We start from the raw sequence: 12937 nt of genomic DNA on the forward strand, positions 1-12937 counted from the left end.
AAATTACTGATTTCCTGTTGCCCAGTTTAGTAGAAAAGCAGCTTTCTTTAAAAAAATAACTGTTTTTGGCAAATGAAAAGAAACGCGTTACTGTTCTGGAAGCTTGTGAAGCAAAACATTCTCTTCTTAAAGAAAGAAAAAAATGTCTTAAAAAAAAGCGTGTTTCTGCTCTGAAATTTTGTGAAAAATAAAGGGTGTTTTTTCCAGGTTGAGAGAAAAGTTTAACGGCGAACTGCATCGCTGGTAGTTACCTCGCCATTCAAGCTATAAATGCGCAAAAAATCTTGAGAATACGATACAATTCACTCACACATATACACAGAATGTCACATAAATAACAACAACAAAGAAGCCAAACCCATCGTGCACCCTCCTGTACGCTTACCACGTTCACACGCTCGCTACATGTGGGGGATGTATTTTTCGAATTCGACTTGCCCGGTGACTGCGTCATTCGTCACATAAACACGTAGAGGCTGACTAAGTATTACTTCTACTAGATATTTTTTTTTTTAAATGCTCACAGTGAATATTTTTTATCACTCAATCCTGTGGCTTTCGGAATGCCACAGCAAATTAAGTAACTAAAATTCATTATTTAAATTTTATTATTATCTGAAAAATTATGTTGAAATGCATTATTGACGCTGATTTATGTTTAAGGCTATAAGAATGATAAGATCTTAGTTAATAATTCAATTAGTGCGACGACTGCTCTCCCATCTAACGCACACTGAGCACCAAAACACACAGGGAAGGCACGGAATTAATGTAGCTGCCGTACCCTCTTTTTATAAAAATCTGTTCGATTTAAAATCGAACGTCTCGTATATTAGCTACGACAAAAATTACAAACCGAGAAATCATTATCAAATTTGTGTATGTGTAGAACTACTCCTCTACCGATGCATTGTTAACCGCGAACGCTAAATCGCTTATCCCCTGAACTTCCCTTTTTATTTCGACAAAGTTGGGGTCTGGCTTTTTGATCCCTAATGCAAGCCTTCTCTACTCCCTTTTTAAGGGTCAAAATATCACGAAAGGTTGGCGTTCTAAACACTGGGGCAGTTCATAGGGTTCTACTGCCACCATACGGCCGCTACTGCCGTGAACACGGAGGAGTTTTCGTCCCTGTTTCACTCGCCACTAGACAGCGCGGCAGGTAAATTGGTGAAATGGAGGAACCAAGCAACGTCGGTCCCTTTCTTTGGCGACAGGGAAAAAATAGCTTTGGTTTTCACTTCTCCTCCCGTTTTCTTAAAGCGCAGTTGTAGTTATTATGGTTGCCGTAGTGGGGCGTAGGGTGTCCGTCGTCAATGTTGAATAATCCTTGAAGATCTCCCGCCCCAAGCGGCAATCGAACCTGGGTCCGCTAAGTGTGAAGCGGGGCATTGCCACAGACCTACGCTCGTTTTCTTCTTTTTATTAACAACATTTATCTACATTACGTTTTACAGTTTGTGCATGGCAGATGAGACCTGCGTGGTACCATCGCTACTGCGCTGTCTGGGAAAACGGCCTTCGGGCTGGAGCTTGCAGATTAAAAACGAAGGTAGAACAGAAAAGTAAAACCGCCGAGTGCAGACTTGGGCGCCAGTGTCTCATTTCGCGCCGAGGCCCTGCCTCCGGCCTGCCCTAATAAGGAGCTCTCCACGAGGCCCTGCCTCCGGCCTGCCCTAATAAGGAGCTCTCCACCATCCGTCTTTTTATACGTGCGGAGAGGTCGGCCTAGCACTCCAAACCAGGCTGATCTGTTTCCTCTGTTACTGAGGTCACATAGCAAAAGTCCTTTACAAAATGACGCCAGGCTGGCTTCCCACCCTACACCGCATGCAAGCACTTTGTCCTTGAGCGCCCAAGCACCCATAAACCCAAAAGGGCGAGTACCTCCCGTGCTATGACAGTGGAACTTTTTACAAAAATTGGGAACTTCGCCTTTTAGCACTCCACATATATTAGATCGATATGAAGTTTTCCCGTGAACATCTCGGCGTTAATACATTGTACAAGCCCATCTTGCAAGGTTTCGGGGAAAGGACAGAGTGCGCGGCAGTCAACCATGTCTCAAAAGATTGCTTTTGAACCAGAAACGTTTGTATGTGCAAAACGTTAAAGTGAAAGCGCAAAAAAAAAAAGTTTTTCATCGCTGTTTTAACGGGATATTCGCGGACCCGGTGGAAGACATCCATTGACCCTTCTGAGTTTCCCATTCATGAACGACACAAGGGAGGTAGGATCAATAAATCTGAGGCGTCCCAGTACGATATCCTTCGCCGAACCTTGCTTTATACTCAGTGTTTTTTGTTGTACTCTATGCGGACTACACGCGCTCTGTGGAAAAATAAGAGCCGATAACAAAATGTCGTCGTAGCACTGTCAATGCCAAGAGTTCGTGCTGGGAGAAAGGCTTTCACGCGCTCAAAGGCATAACAAAAAGAAGAAACGAAATCGTTTGGAACAAAATGGTCAGACAATTATTTTGTTCCGAGCGCTTTTGTGCACGCACCCGACGGTGCGCGAACGCCACGCCACGCCTATGCCTAAGGACTTCTCCGTGACTTGCTGCTGCTATCGCTCTGACTGTACTGTAGAGTAACACAGGACTTCGCGATATTTATGTACAGTACTATATCCTGTATTGCAAGCGATCGTTCCTTCATAAAATAATTTCGTTCAGCTATGACTTCTTTCACTGACTTAATGATCACCAGTTACGGAAAGGGGGAAGCCCGAATGAAGAAATACGTGGCACCGCTTCTCTCAAAGATGCTAATCTGGTGAATGCACAAATATACAGGGTGCCCCGAAATTCGTTTAGTATTTTCGTTTTTATCTCAAAAATAATTTACACAATGCTGAGCGCCCAGTCTCTACCAAATGCAGCGCTAGTGGCCTGGTTTAGCTGCCAAGTTTTCAGGATTTGCTGTTATACCAATCAAAAGTTTTAAGCCGGTTTCAGAATTTTTGAAGGGAAAAATGGCGGCCGCCGGAGCCACTGAGTATTTTGAGAACGGCGCCAGTTACAAGAAACGGGTTCCTCTTTCCTGCGGAATTTTTTTAAAAATCAGGTATATAACTTTTGAATAACGTAGCGACGGTACAGCCATTGGGCCAGTTGAGGTCTTGGGAACCAATTTCGAGACCTTCAGTGAAGGCCAACAGGAAGTAAATTCCAGTTGACCTTTACGAAAGGTCGACGGAAGGTGAACTGACAAGAACAGCGCACAAAGTAGATCCGATAACAGCTGCGGGGACCGACGGTATTCTCATGTCCATCATTTGAGGTTTGGGAAGGAAGATGCGAGCGGTGGTGGCCGAGAGCCTCACAGAGATCATCACCAAGGCCAAGATTCCAGACTGTTAAAAGGACACACGTGTTAAACTACTATATAAGGGAAAAGGAGAGAGGACAGAGCCTAGAAAGTATTCCACACTATGTATCACCTTAGTGCTGTATAGGATCTGTACCTTGATCACAAGAGCAAGATTACAGCGATGGGCGGAGAAAGAAGGGGTGCTGGAGGAGCTACAGAGCGCCTTCCGCACGGGAAGATTTGTAGAAGATAACCTTTTCGGTCGTCACATAATGCATCGAGGTGGCAGCCCAGCTTTGCAGTACTTCTTAAGTCAGTTACAGGTTAACAAACGTTTTCGAGGGAAAGGAGGGAACGGGAGGCGGAAGCAGACGGAATGCTAGGAGGAGAAGAGGAAATCACCTCCTCTCTTCAGCATTCTGTCTGCTTCCTCCTCCCCAGCCAGAAAACTTTTCTTAACCTGTTACTGACTATAGATATTGGGGTGGAGGGGGGGTGGGGGGATCGGTGGCCGAGTGGTCTAGCGCACACGAGCTCGGAGCACGTGGAGAGAAAGCTCGCGCTGCAGAACCCAGGGATCCCGGGTTCGATCCAAACCCCTGCCCGCTTCGATCTGGATGGGATGGTACCGGCCTACGGTCGTGTATCACTACAACGTGGAGCACTTTGAAGACCACAGGCTGGCGGTTGTACTGCACTGGCTAAATTGCTCACCTACAGCAGAAAGACAAGTCGCGCGTTGAGGCAGACTAAGCTCTAGGCTGTGAAAACATACAAACAACCCAATTTTTTATATATATGTGAATGGCTATGACAGGGGATCAAGGTATATTGTGGAAAAGACTGAGGGAGCTGATTTGGACGAAAAGATATGAAACTCTAGAAGCACTGTATTCTGGGATTGCTATACAATTTGAATGGTTGGGACACAAGATGAAGCCAATGTGTTCATAGGCCTGACACAGGGGTGCTCTCTATCCCCCTGCTTTTTATGCGATACATTACACCATTAGAAAAAAGCTTTGGAGCAGGCGGGAAGTGGTTTCAACTTGTTATACATGGTTGTGGGGGAATGGCCAACAAAAACGTGCTGGCTTCATGTATGTCGATGACCTGGTACTCCTTGCCAACTCACCAGAGGACCTGCAAGAGCTCCTGTACGTACGTGAAGAGGTATGCATATGCTTCAAGCTGCAGTTAAACCAGAGCAAGTGTTCAGTCCTCAGTTGGAGAAATCGGAATCAGCAGAATAATCAGCTGGTGGAACAACTGTGGACCCTACAAGGCAGAACGTTAGATTCGTGTGACACCGTCAAATACCTGGAGGTGAACATTTATGCGGGGTCAAACTACACTCGCTGATAAAGAGGGACAGAAAGACAGCCGAACCCAGGGGAAGGGAACTATGACAAAGAGAACTGTCCGGACGTTCAACAGGTATGAGGGGATCCGAGGCCTGTCGAAGATGGTCATCGTCCCATGTGTCACTTTTCAAAAGGTGTGCAGATACAATCGTCACCAACAAGGCAGTTCCTGGAGAGGCGGCACAGATATGTGGGAATGATGACCCTGGTGGTCACGAAAGGGGCGCCCAACGAGGGAATCCAGGGGTACCTGGGCTGGTATACATTTAAAGGGAGCGACGCCAGATGCAAAGCGAGGTACGGATGCTGAAAATAATCCCTGGAGAAGGGGAACAAGAGGGACAAAGGACAAACACAAATCTCCAAACACAGCTAGGTGACTGGTGCGCGACCGAAAAAATCCGCCTGGTCCGGGTATCGAACCCGGGACCTCTCCATTACAGGTGGAGCGCTCTACCAATTGAGCTAACCAGGGGTTAGACATCAGTAGAGCAAACGGGTTTTATCAGCCGCCACCAGTCTAACACCAACAAGGGTGAAGCTTGCAATTTAAGGTTATAATTAGAATGCAATTAAAATGCAAAGGTGCAAGCGAGCTGGACAAGAATGATGAAAATAATCCCTGGAGAAGGGGAACAAGAGGGACAAAGGACAAACACAAATCTCCAAACACAGCTAGGTGACTGGTGCGCGACCGAAAAAATCCGCCTGGTCCGGGTATCGAACCCGGGACCTCTCCATTACAGGTGGAGCGCTCTACCAATTGAGCTAACCAGGGGTTAGACATCAGTAGAGCAAACGGGTTTTATCAGCCGCCACCAGTCTAACACCAACAAGGGTGAAGCTTGCAATTTAAGGTTATAATTAGAATGCAATTAAAATGCAAAGGTGCAAGCGAGCTGGACAAGAATGATGAAAATAATCCCTGGAGAAGGGGAACAATTGCAAATTGCAAGCTTCACCCTTGTTGGTGTTAGACTGGTGGCGGCTGATAAAACCCGTTTGCTCTACTGATGTCTAACCCCTGGTTAGCTCAATTGGTAGAGCGCTCCACCTGTAATGGAGAGGTCCCGGGTTCGATACCCGGACCAGGCGGATTTTTTCGGTCGCGCACCAGTCACCTAGCTGTGTTTGGAGATTTGTGTTTGTCCTTTGTCCCTCTTGTTCCCCTTCTCCAGGGATTATTTTCATCATTCTTGTCCAGCTCGCTTGCACCTTTGCATTTTAATTGCATTCTAATTATAACCTTAAATTGCAAGCTTCACCCTTGTTGGTGTTAGACTGGTGGCGGCTGATAAAACCCGTTTGCTCTACTGATGTCTAACCCCTGGTTAGCTCAATTGGTAGAGCGCTCCACCTGTAATGGAGAGGTCCCGGGTTCGATACCCGGACCAGGCGGATTTTTTCGGTCGCGAACCAGTCACCTAGCTGTGTTTGGAGATTTGTGTTTGTCCTTTGTCCCTCTTGTTCCCCTTCTCCAGGGATTATTTTCATCATTCTTGTCCAGCTCGCTTGCACCTTTGCATTTTAATTGCATTCTAAGTAAGGATGCCGTCTCCAAGAACTGCCAGAGGACAACTGGGCTCACCGGACGCTGCGCTACATGGTATACACGGAGAGAGCCACCAAGTGGATCCATCACGTACAAATACTACGCAGCGCTACAAATTGCCGGCCAACTGGCTTGAGGGTAATAGCACGTGCAGAGTCAACTCCGCAAAGATTTGGGAAACCATACAGATGGCGGAGACGAGCAGGTGGACAGTCAGAATGGAGGCCAAACCTTCCTTTGGACTGTACTTCACAGAAAAAAGGCCATTGAAACGGAGTCATGTCATGGCAACTCTAGGGGTAGTGGGCTTTTAGCAGATGCCAGCATGGGAACCATACGATCTTGGCTCTGGAGAGCCAAATTCACGGAAGGGCGAGACAGGGCCTTCTCACTTAGTGGACTGACGGGTGAGACGACGGAACACTTGGTGCGATGATGCCAATATATCGCAGTGGAGCCTCTGACGACGAATTTGTCAGTCGTCCTGGGTTTCCTGAGCGGCGGTGAAGAAGAGGAAACACCCGGGGGGCTGGATGAACAAGAAGGACGAACGAATCGGCAACAGGAAGACATTAACTTGACTGTGAAGGTGACAACGAGGAGACTTGAGGTTTGATGGCGGGACACTCAACGACGGGGAGAAAGCACGGTGGAGCGTGCTCAAGTCTCAGAACGGCAAACACAGATTGAAGAGTCAACGGAAGAAGAGGTTGCAGAGTTGACCGCTGGCTAGATTAAGGATCCAAAGTTCTGTGATCCCCTGCTACAAAAGCGAAGCCAAAGAAACCAACGACACGTTGCTGAGTTGGGGGGGGGGGGGGGGACCCCAAATGGAAGGCGTCAATTTTTGCTTGCCCCGCCGAGGTTGAAGCACTTAGATATCAGCGTTAGCACTTGTTTTACAAAAGAGGTCAAAAGACTCCGCCGCTCTATGCCGACGGACCTTCAATTACACAGGATCCTAGAGACACATCTGTCCTTAAGTGTTGAGGAGTTGCCACTCCGGAGTTGGAATGATTCCGGAATCATTCCGCATTTTCACGACCCCGGAATGGAATGGGAATGGAATGGCGGCAACGTTGAGGGGAATGGAATGGGAATGGAATTAGGTGCCATTTGCCCGGAATGGAATGGAAATGCAATGGGGCACGGTTCTTCTTTTTTTTCTTTTGTAATGTTTACGGTCAGCTGAACCGAGCCAGTCAGCGAGTCAGTTGCTCAGAAATAAAATGAGTGGGAAACTGCTAGCCCGCGTGGAGCCCTAACAGACTCATACGCCAAAAAAAAAATGCAATAGAAAAAAGAAGCTTCAAATAAGGGAGCGAAGGGGGAAAGGGGGTAGCGTGGCGCCTTACACGGACGCGCAGGCGTCGGGCTTCGATGGCGTTACACGAGAGTGAAACAAGAAACCAAGCACCAAGCAAAAGAAAAGGGAGCTGCAAAGAAAGAAACCGCCATGCACAACACCTCATCGTCCATGTTGTCATGCTTTTTTTTTATGTTGTTGCAACGGGTTGTACAATGCACGCGCGCGCACAGACTGAGATCTAGGAGCGGAAGCGACTCCTAGCTCGTGGAGCTCTAAAAACTCGTTGACTCGGGCGCCGTCAAAAGATGATCAGGTATTGTTTTCTTATAGTTCGAGGCGCGTTGTTCAGCAAGCAGCCAACCCTGCTGCCTTCCACGTTCATTCGTGCGCACTTCTTTGAAGTGCAAAATGTGGGTTTGTTTCGGCATTAAAACAAAGCGAGATTCACTTCCCTGGCGCTTTGCTCCGAGGCTTGTTTTTTTTATACTGCATTTGTAGTGTAAGTCCGCCTATTACTTGGTCTTTGTTCCGATGCTTGTTTTCTGTGTTATATGTTTTAGTGGGTTGGCGTTACAAGCAAGCCAGCGGATTCCCTCTCATTTCCTTTGACTTTAGTCTCTGCATACTTCGTTTCACCTTGCGATGGAGCGCTGCGGACGCTACGAGTCACCCTAGGCAATCCAGCACCGTGAGCGGGACTGCAGGGTCACGCGACACTCAGAAAGCACTTTCGATGGCTCTTGTGCTGTCTGTTGAGGTCCATCGTAAGGTGAAGTAGACTATCGTCACCGCTCTTGGTGTGACCGAACTGACTAGACCTCCAGAAAGATCGCCCCGCGCCAGACGGGGCGCGACCGTTGCTGTGAGGGCAACTGAGAAGGAGAGCTGGGTGATAGCTTCCTCGCGTCTCAGGCTGTCCGGTCTGCATTCCTGCTCCTTGTCTTGGACCCTATTTGAGGCGGTGAGAAGTCAGTTGGACGGTGTTGTTGAGGAAACACGGGGAATGTCAATTCGAACGGTGCGGTATTACCCCGTTAATTGTATCTTGATGTGAAGAGCTTTCTCAACGCTGACTTCAAGACCCGTCGGCACAAAGCGAACAACCGACACCGAGGTAGAAGAATGAATCGGTTGGTACCGTCTGCTGCCTGAACCCGCCACTCGATCAGCGCGAAGAGGAACATCACAATTCACACGAGAAGACAAGATAAATACAAATCGAGTCATGGCATCGTAGAAGACATTTTTCTACATTAGTCGCGAAGAAAATAAACAAGCTGCACGCTGAAAGTTGTGAAACGAAACTATACACGGTGCAGTTGGCGTATATCAACGAACTTTATTCGCCATCTGAAGAGGAAACACGAGAATGAGTATGCGAAGGGTGGAAAAGGGCAGGCGAACCAGCCAACAAGCTTAATTAAATATGATAAGAAATATCGAGATTCGTTAAGCAAGCGTGAACTTATGCGTTTTAAAACAGGTTTCGTGACATGGTCCATACGGTCCCTCGTGCTGCGCCGCAGAGGTTGCATTTTGTTAGAGGATGTGTTCTTGCCGCTGTGCATGGAGTCGCTTCCAGCAGTGTACTAGCCGTGTTGCTGTGCAGGTATTGAAAGAATACAGTAATATAGCTTATTTCTGCGCCACGCACCAACTGGATATGTTTATGCTCTTATCAAACAAACACGCTGGCCGTACGTGTATGTTCTTGAAGACAATTGCCAAAACGTTTGCCAAAAAAAATTAGTGTATTTAAGTTTCGCTGTTTGTTACGAGCCACGTTGTCACGAGACTGATGTCTTAAACAAGCATCGACATATCAAGGGGCTTTCTCAATGTTTGCAGTACATTTTAAATAAACACTTTCTGCCATCAGCGGTCCGCTTAGTAAAAATCGGTGCTTTATCAAGGAATTTAGCTTTTTTTTTTTGCAATTGTCTCTGCATTTCATAATGTCAGCTTTATGCTGCTTATGCCGGCAACAAAATGTAGCTGTCACGTGCGAATTTTTACGTTTAGGAATTAAAGGAATGGAATGGAACGATTGAGCCATTCCAGGAGTGGGAATGGGCTTAGTGTCTCCATTCCTAGGAATGGAAAGGAATTGAATTATCGAAAACTATAATTCCCCGGAATGGAATTGGAATGGAATGCGGGTGCCCATTCCGCAACACTGCTGTCCTTAACTTACCTTCGTGTCGGGTGCCGGGGATGGTTCGTACTGCTGAACTCGGTGCTTGGAATGTTCTGGGCACGCGATCATGCGACCACGCCATAGCGACATACCGGACCGCTCGTGAAGAAACAAAAAACAATACTCAAGCAAGAAAAAAAAAACAAAAAAAACAAGACGTAGTTCGCTTTTTTGACTTCCCTATTGAAAATTCCATCAAGATACTTAATTTGGGACACTGACTGCCAGACAGCAGCCTTGGTGGAACGTGATGGACCATCAGACGTCATCTGATGTTTATTTCAAATGTTAATTTCTAGGCACATTGTCCGCAATAAGCGCTAAAATCTCTTGAATCGTCGATGTTTTCTTTCGCGTTTATTTCAGCGATGTCCTAACGTTCTAAATCTTCAACTTAGAAACTCTAACCAAGCTTTATTAAAAAGCAAAAATCCCGACGTTTCGGAACCAACTCAGTCCCTTGATCACGGGTGACTGTTTTTGTCCCGCGGAACGGCCTGCCCACGAACCCGAACACCCCCGGGTGTTTTGCGGAATATCCCTCTTTACCCCGAAACGTAGCTGCTGGGAAGGGTCCCCGTCGACCGGTTTATGTTGCCACGTGTGCATTGAATGTGCCACGACTCCCACAGGAGGCGCCTCCGCCAGTTTTTCTCCGTTCCGAGGATGGAGCTGTTGTCAAGGTCGATGGAGTGGTTCGTCTTCTCGACGTGTTCGGCCAGCGCGCTTCCCTCCACATTTTTCTTCGCGATGTCGTAGCGGTGGCGCCGCAGGCGCTCTGGATAGTTTTTCGTTTCCCCAACGTACGACGCGGGGCAGTCACCGCAGGGAATTTTATAAACCAGTCCCTGTGCCCTCTCCCTCGGGGGGCGATCCTTTGGCAGGGGGAGAAAGCCGCCGATGGTCGAGACTGGCTTGTGTGATACCGCTATGCCGTACTGTCGCAGTACTCGGGCGAGAACCTCGCTTGTGCCCTTGATGTAGGGTACACACACGCGGGTGGAGGGAGGGGGGGGCGTCTTGGGTTGAAGGGGTGCGTCGAATTTTTTTGATCGTGCTTTTTACAAATCCAGCTGGGCAGCCATTCTTCCGCAGGTCTTGTTTGATCGTTTCGATCTCTTTTCGAAGGGTCTCCTCTGATTTGCAGACCGTGATCGCCCGTCTGACGAGTGCCGAAGCCACGGAAGACTTATGTGTCCTAGGGTGGCTTGAGGAAAAGTCCAGGTATCGGCCTGTGTGTGTCGGCTTCCTATACACACGGAGGTCCAGGCGGCCGGACTTTCTCACTGCACAGACGTCTAGGAAAGGGAGAGAGCCATCTGATTCGTGCTCAATCGTGAATTGAATCGCTGGCTCGATGGAGTTGAGATGTGTGTGGAGACAGTCGATCTCACTGGTCTTTACAACACAAAAGCAGTCATCGACATACCGCAGGAAACACACGGGTCCTGGAGAGAAAGTGTCCAGGGCTTTTCTCTCGATCGCCTCCATTACGAGGTTTGCCACAGTGACGGAGACCGCAGCACCCATAGCCGTACCACTGGTTTGTCTGTAGAAGCGGCCAGCAAAAGAAAAATAAGTGCTGGATAGGCAGAATTCCAGTAGACGGCAAATCTCGTCCACCTCAAGGCTCGTTCTTTCGGAGAGTCTCGTGTCAGACGAGAGGGCCTCCCGCGTCACAGACACTGCGAGAGGCACAGGCACACTTGTGAAAAGCGACACGACGTCGAAGGAGACAAGGCTCTCGTCGTCCCGCAGTTCGAGGCCCGAAGTGAGCTCGATGAAGTGTCCAGAATTTTGGACGTACGTGTCGGTCTTCCCGGTTAAAGGCGACAGCAGTCGATGGAGATGGTTGGACAACGCACGTAACAAAGACGTGGTGAAATCCACTATGGGTCGGAGGGGGACATCTGGCTTGTGCACCTTCGGCAGGCCATAAAAGGCCGGCGCTGAACCGTTCCGGCAAATGAGACCCAAGTAAAGGCCTCGGGACTCGGGATACCCATCAAAAATCGTAGAGAGCATTTTGTTTAGACTTGCCTGAATCTTGGCAGTCGGGTCCTTTGGCAGAATCATGTATGCGTCGTTGTTGAGAAGCTCCACACACATCTCAACTCCATCGAGCCAGCGATTCAATTCACGATTGAGCACGAATCAGATGGCTCTCCCCCTTTCCTAGACGTCTGTGCAGTGAGAAAGTCCGGCCGCCTGGACTTCCGTGTGTATAGGAAGCCGACACACACAGGCCGATACCTGGACTTTTCCTCAAGCCACCCTAGGACACATAAGTCTTCCGTGGCTTCGGTACTCGTCAGACGGGCGATCACGGTCTGCAAATCAGAGGAGACCCTTCGAAAAGAGATCGAAACGATCAAACAAGACCTGCGGAAGAATGGCTACCCAGCTGGATTTGTAAAAAGCACGATCAAAAAAATTCGACGCACCCCTTCAACCCAAGACGCCCCCCCCTCCCTCCACCCGCGTGTGTGTACCCTACATCAAGGGCACAAGCGAGGTTCTCGCCCGAGTACTGCGACAGTATGGCATAGTGGTATCACACAAGCCAGTCTCGACCATCGGCGGCCTTCTCCCCCTGCCAAAGGATCGCCCCCCGAGGGAGAGGGCACAGGGACTGGTTTATAAAATTCCCTGCGGTGACTGCCCCGCGTCGTACGTTGGGGAAACGAAAAACTATCCAGTGCGCCTGCGGCGCCACCGCTACGACGTCGCGAAGAAAAATGTGCAGGGAAGCGCGGTGGCCGAACACGTCGAGAAGACGAACCACTCCATCGACCTTGACAACAGCTCCATCCTCGGAACGGAGAAAAACTGGCGGAGGCGCCTCCTGTTGGAGTCGTGGCACATTCAATGCACACGTGGCAACATAAACCGGTCGACGGGGACCCTTCCCAGCAGCTACGTTTCGTTGTTAAGAGGGATAATCCGGAAAACACCCGGGGGTGTTCGGGTTCGTGGGCAGGCCGTTCCGCGGGACAAAAACAGTCACCCGTGATCAAGGGACCGAGTTGGTTCCGAAACGTCGGGATTTTTGCTTTTTAATAAAGCTTGGTTAGAGATTCTAATTTGAAGATTTATTAATCATTCCTAACCAGACGGATGTCCGTCGAAAATGTTTACATTTAAGTCTCCTAACGTTCTGTGTATGTTTTCGCTATTGTGTAAATTGTATGAATATGCTAC

Source organism: Ixodes scapularis, unplaced genomic scaffold (genome assembly GCF_016920785.2).
Source record: "Ixodes scapularis isolate PalLabHiFi unplaced genomic scaffold, ASM1692078v2 ptg000005l_1___fragment_3__unscaffolded, whole genome shotgun sequence".
Taxonomy (NCBI): Eukaryota; Metazoa; Arthropoda; class Arachnida; order Ixodida; family Ixodidae; genus Ixodes; species Ixodes scapularis.